Source organism: Empidonax traillii, unplaced genomic scaffold, assembly GCF_003031625.1.
Source record: "Empidonax traillii isolate 1590-97213 ecotype Southwest subspecies unplaced genomic scaffold, ASM303162v1 scaffold1240:size150306, whole genome shotgun sequence".
Lineage (NCBI taxonomy): Eukaryota > Metazoa > Chordata > Aves > Passeriformes > Tyrannidae > Empidonax > Empidonax traillii.
This window is the reverse complement of record NW_020956433.1, coordinates 104,430-117,915: the sequence shown is the minus strand read 5'-3', so window position 1 is coordinate 117,915 and position 13,486 is coordinate 104,430.

Here is a 13,486-nt window from a genome sequence, read left to right as displayed (position 1 = left end):
TTTATTTTTTGATCTGTGTCTACTTGGAAGCTCATTTACTAACAACCTTCACAGAAACAGCTTTCTACCATTACTGGTGAATTTGGAAGTCCTCCATGTTGCTAGCTGCTCAGCTATCTCAGACCTCATTTTTTGCTTTTTCTCCACTTGACTCTAAGCTCCATGGTTTGCATATTGCTTTCATTCTCCACTTCAATTTTATTATTTTATTTAATTTTAGCTCAGAGACATCAAACGCTGGCTGCATTTCTGGATATATGTATTTCCTGCTTTCTTGCCCTTTGTAGCCTGAAGGCAGTCTAAGTTCATAATTAAACTACAGGCAAGAGGGGAAAAGAGAACTGTTTGTTCCATGAACTCAGCAGCATTAACCATTAACTATGCCTCTATTTATTTTTAATGAAGGAAGAAGTGGAAAAAGAATAGGATCCATCTCTCACCTGAATTAATATGTGGCTTTTACAGAGGTTGGAAGCTAGAGAAGAGAAAGTTACCACCATTGCTTTATGTGATGTTTTCCACTTCTACCCCTGGAGAAAGGATTCCAACATTTATTTCTCCCACCCCAGTTTTTGTCTCTTTCTCCCCTCTCCCCTGATTTTGCATTATCAACAAGTTTTAAAAGAAGAGGGAATAGAAAGGTGAAGCAGCGCTTAATCCACCATTCTGCTCCCCATTGCAGCCCTTCCTTTTCCCTTCCTGGCAGAAGAATGCTGCTTTCTTACTTTTGGGGTTTCTCAGTTGCTAGGAATTCAAAATATTTGTGGCTTTTTAAAAAATAATTTTGGAAATTGCGTCAGTGCTGAGGCCCTGGGGCTGGAAATGCCAAGGGTTACCTCAGTGGAATACTTGGCAGCCCAGCATGGCACTGTGTGATAGGAGATGAACCTGGGGCAAGAGGAGCCAAACATCAAAGGTAGAAGACCCCCAACTGTTTCTGAGTCTCAGTTGGGCAGAGGAGCAGTGCCCTGATTGCAGAGGGTTGTCTGCTTGAGATGAGCATTTGTCCTTCACAAGAAGCAGCCCACACACAAATCTTGGTGGCAGAGGGAAACCAGAGACTAAATGGAGAGGTGAGCAGATAAGGATCAGAAACTTTTGACTCGTAGGAAGAAATGGGTTCCTGAAGACAGACCAAAGTTGAAGGAGACCCAACTAGCCTTAACCTGTCATGCTTCCTCCTTTCAAGCCTGATCTTTGCCACAGGAATCTGGGCAAATGCAATTACTTTTTTCTTCCCACCCTGTACTAAACTGTCCTACCTGGTGGACTCAGAAACGAATCATGAACAAAGTCAAGAAACAAGGAGACGTGTAGGAGTCTGTGGACAAAGAGCTCCTCACTGTGAAGCTAGTGGAAAAAACCAGAGATGTCCCTCCCTCACACTGGCATAGCATGCAACTCTGTGGAGTAACACACAAACCAAGGGAATCCTGCCATCTCTAGGGAAGGCTTAAGATGTTAAAATTCCTGTTTTGGTATGTGAGGAAATAGTGTTTGTTGTTTTAAAATGAATATTTCAGTAATGCCAACAGAAGAACTTACAAATCTCATGTACAATAATGAGGGTAGTGTCTGCGCAAGTGACACCTATGAGAAAGAATCTGGAGTGTTCAAATATGTCCCATTTGCTGTGAACATATAAGTTTGTTAGTGTGATGTTCTTTACAATATATTGATAATTTGGCTGTTTTGTTTCTTCTTCAGAATCTAGGTGCCTGTTATCAGTAGAAATGACTCTTCTTCAATGAAGAGGCCCTTTGTTTCGTAAGGAGAGAATTTTACATTTTCAAGAAATTCTACTCAAGCAGAAGGGAAAGTATTTTTTTTCCATTTTTTTCCTATGCCCAGTGTTCTTGCTATCAGCTACACTGTAGTCAGTGCAATGGTCTGACTGCTTTGCTCCTCAGCAGTGCCTGGTATTCTGAGAAAGTTCATCTGACTCTGCACAGGATTATTCACTTTCAATGTGAAAGAATGTTCAACAATATGCTCATAAATATTGCTCAGTACCATTTTGCAACAATATACATGAAGGAATTTTCACGTTGCCATTCCAATGTCCTACAACTAGCACTAGGCTGCTGCAGGGCAGTTGTTCATACATACCTCTGGGGAAATTTTTATGGCCTGTGTTGCAAATTTCTCAAAATCCAAACCAGAAATTTCCCCTGTTGGTTCAGTTAGGTCCCCCATGGCTTGCCTTGTGCGGTTTCCAAAGGTTTGGGGGACTAGGGCCCCATTTTCTTCCATTCAGAGATGGAGCTCAAATATGATGCACATGGGACAGCTTGGGCTGTGCTCTTCCAGATGCCTTGGAGAACACAAGTGTAATGCAGACTTGAGGGAGATGGTAGATGAACTGCTCTGACCCCTTCTACCTTTCCAGGCTAATTGTTTTCCGCTCTACTTCTTCCTTTAGGCTAATTCCCTTCTCCACTCTACTCCTCTAATGAGTTAGGGACAGATACCTGGACTGCAGAGATTTTTATTGATAAGTATTACTATCCTACATCCTCATCTTGCTATTTGCTTTTGAAAATTATTTTGTTCTGGTTGGCATCTGGTAAGTCCAGACTGAATTTTGAAATCCTGGACAAAGTAGGAACTCTGATTCTTTCCTGCAAGGGGAAGATTTCAGCTGATCACCCAACTCCGGGAAAAGAGGATGGAATATTACCAAAGCTGGGCAGGCAGAACTAAAGAGCCACAACAGATTCAGTGATCTGAGGCAAAGCGGGAAAGCAGTTGCAGATAAGGGGGAGTGTGTGTACGGGGTGAGGGTGAGCTAGAAGAGAATTTGAGAGCAGGATAGAGGATTGGGGGTGAGGGAAGGAATGAGAAGATGGTGATAAGAGGCTACAGGGTGGCTTGCAGGGTCAAGACTAAGAATTTGAAACAGGAGAGAGTTTAATGAGGAGATGCTCTTGAATGGGAGAGGTGGAGGGCATTGTGGTTGACTTTTGGGATATTTAAGAAAATGAGAAGTGGGGTATTCGAATGAGGAGTGGTGCAAAGGGATTTGCGATTGGAGAGAGGCTGGAAGGAAAAGGGGTGGTGAGGACAAAAGAAGGAGTTGTAGAGTGAACACATGTAATTTGAACTCTTAATGGGTCACTGCAGTAGAGGGAGGTGAGGGATGTGACATCTGGGTCAGGAGGATAGGCTAGGAGCATGATCAAGGCTGCAGGGAACACTAGCTCAGGAGGGACTGTAATTAAAATAGGGACAATTCTTGTCCCTTTTCATCTACTCACTTGGACACCTTAAAGCAGGACTCAAGTACAAAAGACTTCCAAACCTGCTTCTTTGCCTCTCCTCTCTGCTCCAGACCAGTGAAACCCTCCTGTCACCCTTGCCTTCTCTCCTTCTCTCCTGCCATAGAGGTAGCACACCAAGCAATGCAGCAGAAACTCAAACTCACAAAGTTCTTTGTGTTTCAAGTTCCCTGCAAGGGAAATGTTTGACCTTGGGCTGACTTCTTCTTTTAGGTAAACTTGAGCTTTGAATACATGTTCAAAAATGCAGAGCACAGTTCAGAATTATAACTGTGATCATGATTTTTTTTGTTTCTAAACATAAACCATGGGTAGTGGGAGATAAGAAGAACTTCATCCAGGTTTCTGTACATTCCCACATTGTTTGCCATTACTGCAGGTGCAACGCTACACCAAAAGCCATTACAATTCTATTTTCAGATTAAAACGTTTTATTAACAAAGTCTGAGTTTTGATGAGTCTGTTAAATGAATTCTACAGAAATTACTGAACACCATACGAAAGGCAATAATTGCAAACACAGCCTACTAATTTGTTATCAGGTAATGTGAAAAAAAGTATCATCATGGCCTTGCAAAGCCTATTAATTTATGATAATTCTTTTAAAATATTATATACATGTTACAACCAGAAACAAGCACTGTGCGTTGCTTTAAATGAATCTGTATTCTTCTTCAGTGGGACGATTTGTTAAAAATATTTACTAAAAATTGGATAGGAAGAAACATCAGTGTATATGCATGCCCTGGCGAGTATAAACTCTTTTGTGTTTCTCTTGTCTGGAGGCAAGACAGTTCCCTTGTAGGCTGTACCTACAGACGTTGCTGTGGCTGTATCCTTAGGCCAATTTTAATTTTTCTGTTTGTTTCAATATATTTTTTTGTTTCAATACTGAAAATTTTAAATAGACAAATTGTAAAAATAGATAAATAAGGTGAACAAAACATGAAATCTTTTATTTGAGAAGCTTAACCTTTGGCTGCGAGCAAACAGCTGTTTGTTGGTGTTGTACAAAGAGGAATACAAACTCCTGTGCAGAGCCTTGAGGAAAAAGTTACTATGTGACCTCAGTAAACTACATCTGCAGGTAAAATAAAATAAAATAAAAAAATGTTGCAAAATTTCTTTCCCAGGGCTCAGAGTATAAAAACAAAGGTTTGCCTTCAGGTGCAGTCACCAGAAATGGAGTAAGAAACAGCAGCCCGAGGTTCATGATGTTGATTTTATAACATTTTCCAACAAACAAGGTTTATTTATCTATCCTCTTGACCTTGAACACTTGCTCTAACTGGTGCTTAGTTACATAAAATGGCAATCAGGCCTTAAAATGATGAAGCTGGTATTGTGCTCATAACTAGGACATAAAATTCAACTTCCTAAACAACTCAGGCAAGACACTACTTGTTTGTTTTAGAGTAAAGAGCAAAACATGAATGTTATGTTGTTTCGAATGGAGAATTTATCTAATGCAGTAATAAATAAAAATAAAGAAAATCAAATAACTTCACCTCCAGATGAATTTCAAGACTTATTTGTCCCTCTTCAAGGAATGTCCTCTTGTCTACTGAGGACATTCAGGCTCATATTTTGTACTAAATTAATTCCCTACACTTAGCCCAGTATCACTTAGGATAACAGAGTACTAAATAATCTTCTATGCCCTTTTATAGAATCTTTTAATTCCAGATCTTTGTGTTAATGTAGCAACCTTTTGTGTTTCCAGTATCCCACAGCAAGCTGTTGCTAGAAGGCAGAACCAGGGACTGAAGCTCTTGATCCAGCTCTCTGATATAGCAAAATTACTGAATGATTATATGCAGGTATCCAGTCAAATGCATACTATTCCACTTGCCTTCCAAATATTTGAAAAACAACCAAGCTCAGGTTTGTAGGTGAATGCTCAAAGTCAGGGCCCTGAGAGCCCCCCAAAAAACACTCACTGACCTCACATGTTCTAATCCTCTCAGACAAACTAATCTGGAGCTTTTGGGATAACAGATACTAGCCAAAACCTGCATCACTAAGGCAATAAACAACTCTGTTCTAGTTAGAAATGGGGATTGGGAAACACCTTCACTTCTTTTTGTGTTTCTATTTTTAAGTTTTTACAAAATTACACATGGAAAAACTTAAGCTTTTGTTGCCAAATTCTGTCCCAATATGCACAAACATGACTTTCATTGACCTTTCGAGGGTGGGCTATGGATTTCACTAAATATTGAACAGAATTGCATAGGCTTGGAGTGGGAAAGAAAAGTAACTGTTAGGGACTTCAAGAAATTTATTACCAAGTCAGAAGTACCTGATGAGAAAAAAATGGTCAGTTATCTCAAGGATGGGATGTGGAGTAGATAAAGAAACAGTAAAAAATATAAATCAGCAGGATCAACACAATATCACACAGCCAAAGAAATAGCAAAATGCTGGAAAAAAGGTCAACAAAACCAGAAATGTCAGGAAGGCAACAAAAGATGTGACAAAAAAGGGTTGAAGACTGTGAAGTCAAAGTAGGACGTTTATAATTATGTCAGGAACAAAAGGTCTGTTAGAGACTGCTTTAGCCAAGGGGAAGTTGTTCATGGATGTGCTAGATAGTGCTGGGAAACAGACTTCACCTCAGCATGCAGCAGGAAGAAAAGGGAGAAACCCGCCAGAACCAAACAGGCCATTTTGTAGATCAAAAAATTGAAGATTCCTGAATCCCACATCTGCCCACTGCAACTGACAGAAGAGTACAGAGGCTCGGCAGAGGGGCCCCAGGGCAGCCGGCATCTTCCCTTACTCCCCCAAAAAGGCAAAGATGGGAAGCAGCAGCAGGAGGACTGGCAAGAGCCAACTGCAATATCTGTATTGTCCCACTATATTGGTCAGGGCAGCCCTTTCTTACCTGTCTCCATGCATCATGCAGGGTATGTGTGAGTTTTGGTGGGGTTTATTTGTTGTTTTGTTTTGCTTTGGTTTTGTTTTATTTGATTTTATGTGAGTGTGTGTGAGTGTGTGTGTGTGTGTGTGTGTGTGTGTAAAGCACTTGGATTTAATTTTAATTTAAATTTAGCCCTGCTCCTGCTTGTTCTCCTTATGGCCTCTCTTTTGTTTAAGATATTTACTTGCTCTTACTAATGCAGCACAGTGTGCTCGAAAAATGCTAAATTTTATGCTCAGACCCAGCGTCCCCATTTGTCCAGATCCTGTGCTTACCCAAAAGCTCTAGGGCTTTTACTGCATTTATAAATAAAACTTGGCATGGCTAACTCATGTATCTGATGGCTAAAAATAAGGTGGCACTTGAGGTTGCAAAGCTCATAGTCACAAAAGAACAAGGCTAATGAAATTGCACAGGCCAAGACAGTTTATTGCTACTGCTGCTCCTGGACCATCATCCATGAAGAACATGATAACAGAATACTTCATTTAATCACGGGAAAGGCAAGGTTTGGGCATGCAAAAAGGGAACTTGTTTTTTTTCTACTTGTATGCCAACCCTAGTTTGGAGAAAGCACTGTTAGGTATCAGCACAGAGGCAAACAGTCATTAAATGAGCAGGGGATGCTGCAGCCACTACACCCTTCTTGCTGGCAGGAGGTGAAGGTATTAAAGCTTCCATTAGTTTGCACATGTACAGCATGAGATTCTGGTCACTGGATATCCTCTTTCCGACCCTGAAGTCTGCTGAATCTGTAAGATACTTAATTGCATGACTTACTGAAAATGTCCACTTTATTTCATAACAGCTGGTCTAACTTTAGGTTCTGATTATTAACTCTTTGGTGAACAAGGCCAAGTGGACTCCTTCTATGCTTTATGAATATATTTTCCCTGGAAATTAGATCAAGATCCCTCAAGTCTTGCAATCTAAAGTGCTGCTCTTTGACATTTGTTTGGCAATTGAGAAGGGCAGGATTCAAAACAGCATCTTAGAGGTGAAAGGCTACATATCCTGTTAGTGGGAAAAATCATCTATAAAAGCAATGGTATTTGTCAAGAAGCTAGAGAAGATCTGACATCAGGAAAAGCCTTTGTGAAGTCTACCATAGTAACAGCAATGTGTTCACCTTGATTTAAAGCATTCTTTTTACAGTGAAATCTAAAAATGGAGCAAGACTGCGTTATAACTTAAATGCAGGATCTGTGACAGATAACAACTTATATGAGGAAATGGAAGTGCCACAGGGACTGGGTTCCAATGCAAACTTGTCTTGTGAAAAGGATACGAAGTTAAGCAATGGTCAAATAAAACATGGTACTTTTTTTTGTTTTGTTCTGTTTTCAATATTGCTTAAAAAAAAACAGTGACAAAAAGAAAACCAGAAGTACAGGACTGTCTGACATTGAAGAAAGGCTAGCTTGCGATTACTATACCAAAGAAATTCCTGAATAGTTTATCCCTGTGAAAGTATTTCTTCTAGGATGTTGTTAAGATCATGAAAATATGTGCATTATTGATTACCTTGCCTCTGCATCAAACCTGCAGGAATGTGGGAATGAAAAGCTAATATAACTGATCCTGTTTGACATGAGACATCTTCTGAATTTTTTGCTCTTGAACCAATTCACTTTTAATAAACAGTTGCTGGTTTTGTTCTGTTTCTTTTTTTTTTTTTTTTCCTTGCTCTGCTTTTCTCTTGCAGCACAATACGCCCTCAGCTACACTGCAGTCTGGTGAGGATTTCTCCAAAGAAATCTGAACTGTTGCAGCTTAAACACCGAGGAGCTGAAGAAGAGAAACAAACTCCATCTTTCCCAGTACTACTCGGTTGGTACCAAATGACTACACAGTCATACTGTCACCCTTTCTATTAGGCTCCAGCAGTAGCTGGGAAGTTGTATGTGCACAGGAGGTCGGGCAGTTTGCTGAGCTTGCCTTTTTTACTCTGAAATCATGGCCCTCCTGCTTCACTGAACAAAGATGGTCAGGAGTTCCTGGAGCAATTTTCCAAATAAAAGATGCTTTTTTAGGCCAAATGTATTGCAAGAATGTTTCAGCAGAGGATGTTTCCTGTAGTGTGGTAATTCAGATTAACATGCTGGGAGAGACCTGCAAAGAAGCAGAGGCTGGGTAGACACAGACTGCATCACTGTGTCCCATGAGGTGACCTAGAGGTCACAGTCTCTGGTAAAGCTGCCCATTGAAATCAAGGCTTGCCTTGAGTCAAGTAGGGCTGGGATTTGAATGAGAGATTTTTCTTGGTTTATTTTCTTTCCTTTCCCATGTAAGTGCTCTAATAATTTCGAGGAATTTCTTCTGGTCTTTTTTTTTCACCAAAAATAATGTCATCTTCCATTTAAAAAATATTCAGTTTGTCCCTATGTGGAAAAGGAAAACTTCTACAAGATCAGATGCTTCATGTATTTTTGTGAAGCTCTAGTGCTAGCCAAGTTACAGATGTGGAGCAGGAGATCCATGTTTGTGTCTTCAGGCTTCCACCTGAATCTTCATCCAAACAAATAATTTAGTTAATTTATTAATTGTAGGTAATTTTAAATTAAGCAATAATATCACCAGCATGACATGATCTACTTTGCCTTGTTCCCCTCCTTGACCTCTAGCGCTTTACTCAGGGATGGCCTTATTATATGTAGCATATCATCATGAAATGAGTGGAACATGGAAACCTCCCTGCATGTGACAACGGGTGTGGGGGAACAACAATACACCAGAACATTTCTTTGCAGGTTTTGTATGTGCTTTCAAGGAGAAAATTCCCAAGAATTTCCTACTTACTGTTTTGTGGTTCCAAAAAAAGCAAAACATTTGCGGCAACTTGCCTACCTTACATCTTCCCCAAGTTTGAGAAGCATTTACTCTTTAGCGAGCTCATAGTTTAGGATCCATACAGCTCAAGCTCCTCAGAGATTTTCCCCGCCTGCCTACCCCCAGCAGCAGCCTGACTCCAGGTCTGTCCTGCAGATATTTGGGGAGAAGGATGCAGCCACCCGGGCAGAGAAGAGCCCTGCAAACCCTTCCTTTCCCAACAACGCCTTTTTGCTACCACCTAGTGGACATAAACAAGTGTGAAAAAATAGACTTGTAGAGAGCTCGATGTCAGTAACAGGGGAAGAACGTGGAGAACCGTGTACAGAAATTTCGACTGATTTCGATTTGCTTTTCCTGGGCTCTGACCCTGCTGCTGTTACTCAGTCCATGGCACAGTTTAAACAGGCCAAGACAGAGCTATGCCATGCTCTTATCTGAGATCTGTCTGCCATGGTGCTACAGCTCCTTCATTTGGTGCTCCTAGGTGGCAGATGCTTACTATTGCTTCCCTTCTTTGGAATGATACGTGCTGTAAAACTGACTGAGATTCCCACGGTGTCCCCTGCACTGTTTATACTGAAGAAGACCACAGCAGTCTTCTCACACTGTAATGGGTTTCATCAAGAGATCAAGGAGCCTTTGCTGAATGTCCTGGACAATGATTTGAGTGTCTCACAGCAAGAGATGTCTGTCAGCAACAGCAAAACACCACAGCAACTTTTTCGAAGGTCATAGAATTCTATGTCAAGAGAATTGATTTATATGCTGAGAATGGTGGCTTTGGCCTAAAGAGATTACCACCTATCAAGCAGAGAGAATATTTTGTTTTAGACTGCAGGTACTCACAAAAATGGTAAGTGCAGAAAGTTATAAGTACCTAAGCATTGTTAGGTGGAACTGGCCTTGGAAGCCTTATGGCCCTGCTAGATGCTGAGGAGGGGATGGGAGGACCAAGGGCTGTAACAGGCAAACATGGATTTCATTTTTCTGTAATCAGCAAAGACTGGAGAATAAGAAAACATATGTTAACAGGAAAGGGAATCAACTCACTTGTGAAGTGAGGCTTCCAAGATACGGGCAACCAAAGAGAAACCCAAATTGTAATAGGTCTGGACATACAGCACAAGTTCTTTTGGCTATATAGCTTGTAGGTAATGATGTATAGTTAATACAACCATAGAGCAGATGCCACTTTGTTCAATCTCCTAGGAATTTTTCCCATAAATAAACATAGACATTGAATTGAACCAACCATATGAGACTTAGTACGGACCAGAACCTTCCATGAGGACAACTGGGCCATATGCTTGCTAATGCACGGTATGCAGTACTAGTGATATTTTTGTACCAGCTGATGCCCAGTGAGAGCATAGTCAGTTCTGTTCTATTGGTTTCCCATTGGTTTTGTTGTTTTACTGCATGCTAACATATCTGGGCAATGACATGAAGCAAAAGCAGTGCTGGGATAATTATGTGTTTTTTCCCTGTTAGTAAAAAGTCTATTATTTCATGTACACTACTGGTATTTACTTTGCATTTCTCTCCTGAAAATCACTTTTGTTCAAGAACATGAATGAGTACTAATACACAATGTTTTAAAATCACTGCCAGCAGAACAGCTCCTTTTAAGGAATACAGAAGAATCTTTCCTAGCATTTCAATTTTAAATGTTGATATTGAACATTTAAAAAAAGAAAGAAAGAGGCCAGAATACTAGATTTCCTCTCGAAAGAAATAGCAGTAGTTGGAAAACCTGAAATTGAACTCTGAAATCCAGTTAATAAGACAGACATATACAGTAAGACTTGTTTCATTTTTGGCTGAATACCTCACATGAAGTTTCTAAAGTAAAGGATTTTCTTGATATTGGTCCAGAGCTCCATTTTCAGTATCCTATGTTCTGGAGACACAGATACTTTTGTGTAAATCACAATATTATAAATCCAATATATTTCACTCTGTTCATGCAGGTGAGGGAATTAAAAGCAACTTGAGATCTATCAGATCAGGTCTATAGCAAGTCAGTCCACTTCTATAAATACATAAAGACAGTCTCTGTGATTTTACATTTATTTTAGAACTTATATAACCCAGAACCACAAACATATGTCCATCACAGAAGGGAAGCAGGAATTAGAGACATTAGGAATTATATATTCAGCTAATATAATCGAAATTGTACTTCAGCCCCTAATTCTGGAAGGAAATAGCTTCAGGCTTCTGTAGTCATTCCACAACTATGTCCATGGGAGCTCAGTGTCAGAATCACCTGAGTCTGCAGCAGGGAAAAGGGAGATGTAATCTCAACTGGCATTGTGCAGCTTTCCCATGCTAGCTGTATGAATTATAGAATGAAGACTAACCTTGTCTGGCTCTCCATCAGACAGTGGGATTTAGAAAACATATGCTGAAATTCAGTGTACATGTGATAAAAAACATGTTTATTGAAAGAAAGGGTATATTTTGAAAGGTTGTTACCTTACACAAGTAGAAGACATAGATTTAAAATTTCAGTTCTTTTCTAGATCTCAAAAGACAAACTAAACTCAATTGCAGAGCATAACAGTAATTTACAAAAGAGTAAAATAGAAATGAAACACAAGGACGTCACAGTCTTCCTAACATGAAATAAAAATATGACCCAAAGATTCTGTCAGCTGTTTTTCCAGGCAAGATAAAACAAGTGACATTAACGCAGAAATCTTTAAGGTAATAACCTAAAAAGACAGCAGAGGGCGCTATCATTTCTCCTTCGGTTCACGGCGTTATGAGGGAATTCGCGGCTCTCTTGAGTTGGTACTCTAAAGAATCTCAAAAAAAAGCCCCCAAAAATCTGGGAATTCCGCGGAAGTTTTTCCATAAGGGAGTTAGAGATCACGAATGGAGGAAGAAAATATAGACTGGTGTGTCTTTAAGACCAGAACTCAACTTCAAAACGCGAAGTCTGTGCCACAAGCACTTGGGTTGTACAAAACCAAAATGAAGAGATTTTTGCTGTTGTCTATGTTTTCTCTAGAAATACAAATGTCAGTCTTTTTAATCTGTAAATATTTCTCCCTCATCATTTCATAACTTATCTGCTACATATTGTTGTCCTTGCTGGACTGCTCAAACAGAAGTGATAGGATAGTATTACTAAATGTTTGCAATGTCCTGCCTATGACAGCCACTTAGTCATCCTTTGGAAGAGCTGACCAAAGAATGTATTGCATCCTTTCCTGCCCTCTGAGATAAACAAATGATCTAGAAAGGGTCCTCAGTCTTTTCTGCCATCTGAAATCTCCACTTAACTAGTACATAAAAAGTATGGTTTTCTTGGACTTGGTTTTTTTCCACCTTTTCTTTCATAGCTTGATAGCTCAAAGCATGGCCTGTAAGGTCCCAATCAAGTGAAAGACTGAAACTCTGGTCAAGTTTGACTGAAGAGAGAATCCTGGCAGGAGGTTACATGGTGAACTTGCTGCAATGCTGAGTGTCCCTCAGGATCAGCACAAAAATGCTAAAACACAGCCCATGGTTTCTAAACCCAACAGAGCCAAGATGAACCCTCCACATTTCTCTTATTTCACTAGAACCAGCCAGAACCAGATCTGAACTTTACTTGCCATAAATTTAGAGATTCATCCCTATGACAGGTTTTCTTTACAATCCAGTACATAAGAAGATAATCTTGTTTAGGTCTTAATTGTCCTAGTCATGTAATTTATGTTATTTTAAAATGCATAAGGTACAATATCTGTGGGGTATGCTTACAGTATAATAAACAGAATAAACTGTCTAGAGTTGTCATAGTAAAAAAATAAGTTGCAAGATTTTATTGTTGTGTGGTTTATTTTTAAGGGAAATAATGTGAAGGTACTTTGTACGAGCCCAGAGGTCTCATCAAGCAGATAGCAAGGTATGAGCTCAGTTCAGTCCTTCGGGAGATGTCATCCCAACACCAGTGTAGTCCTGACAAAGTTCTCACTGACTTCAGTGGAGTCAGGTTTTCACATCACGGGGTCTCATTACTTCAGGAAAACTGAGAATCTGGCTTGGTGTCTGTTTCTCTCATACCCTCTGGAGTGTCTCCAGCCTCACCTCTGCTATTTTCACATGAATTCCCCTTGTTTTTCTCTCCTACCTGTGTATTCATCTACTCCCACCTTACTGGCTTTACATCTGTTATATCTTGATTGCCAATGAGAGGCAGCTGCTGCTGAGTCTGTGCTTGATGTGGTGTTTGATATCTGTTTTTTCTGGGCTCACAGTCAGACTCAAGCCATGGAAATAACTTTAAGACAAAGTGATAGCTAGTAGAAGACAGGATTTTCCCCTTTTTGAGGATATCAGAGGTAGGCTTCTGCATTCTGGAGCACTGAATAGATTTTTTTGCAAGTCAGGGTTGGCAAATCAAAGAGTTATTAACATGTTTCAGTAGGCCAAGTTGCCTTTTGCTAGATTTCAGCAGTTA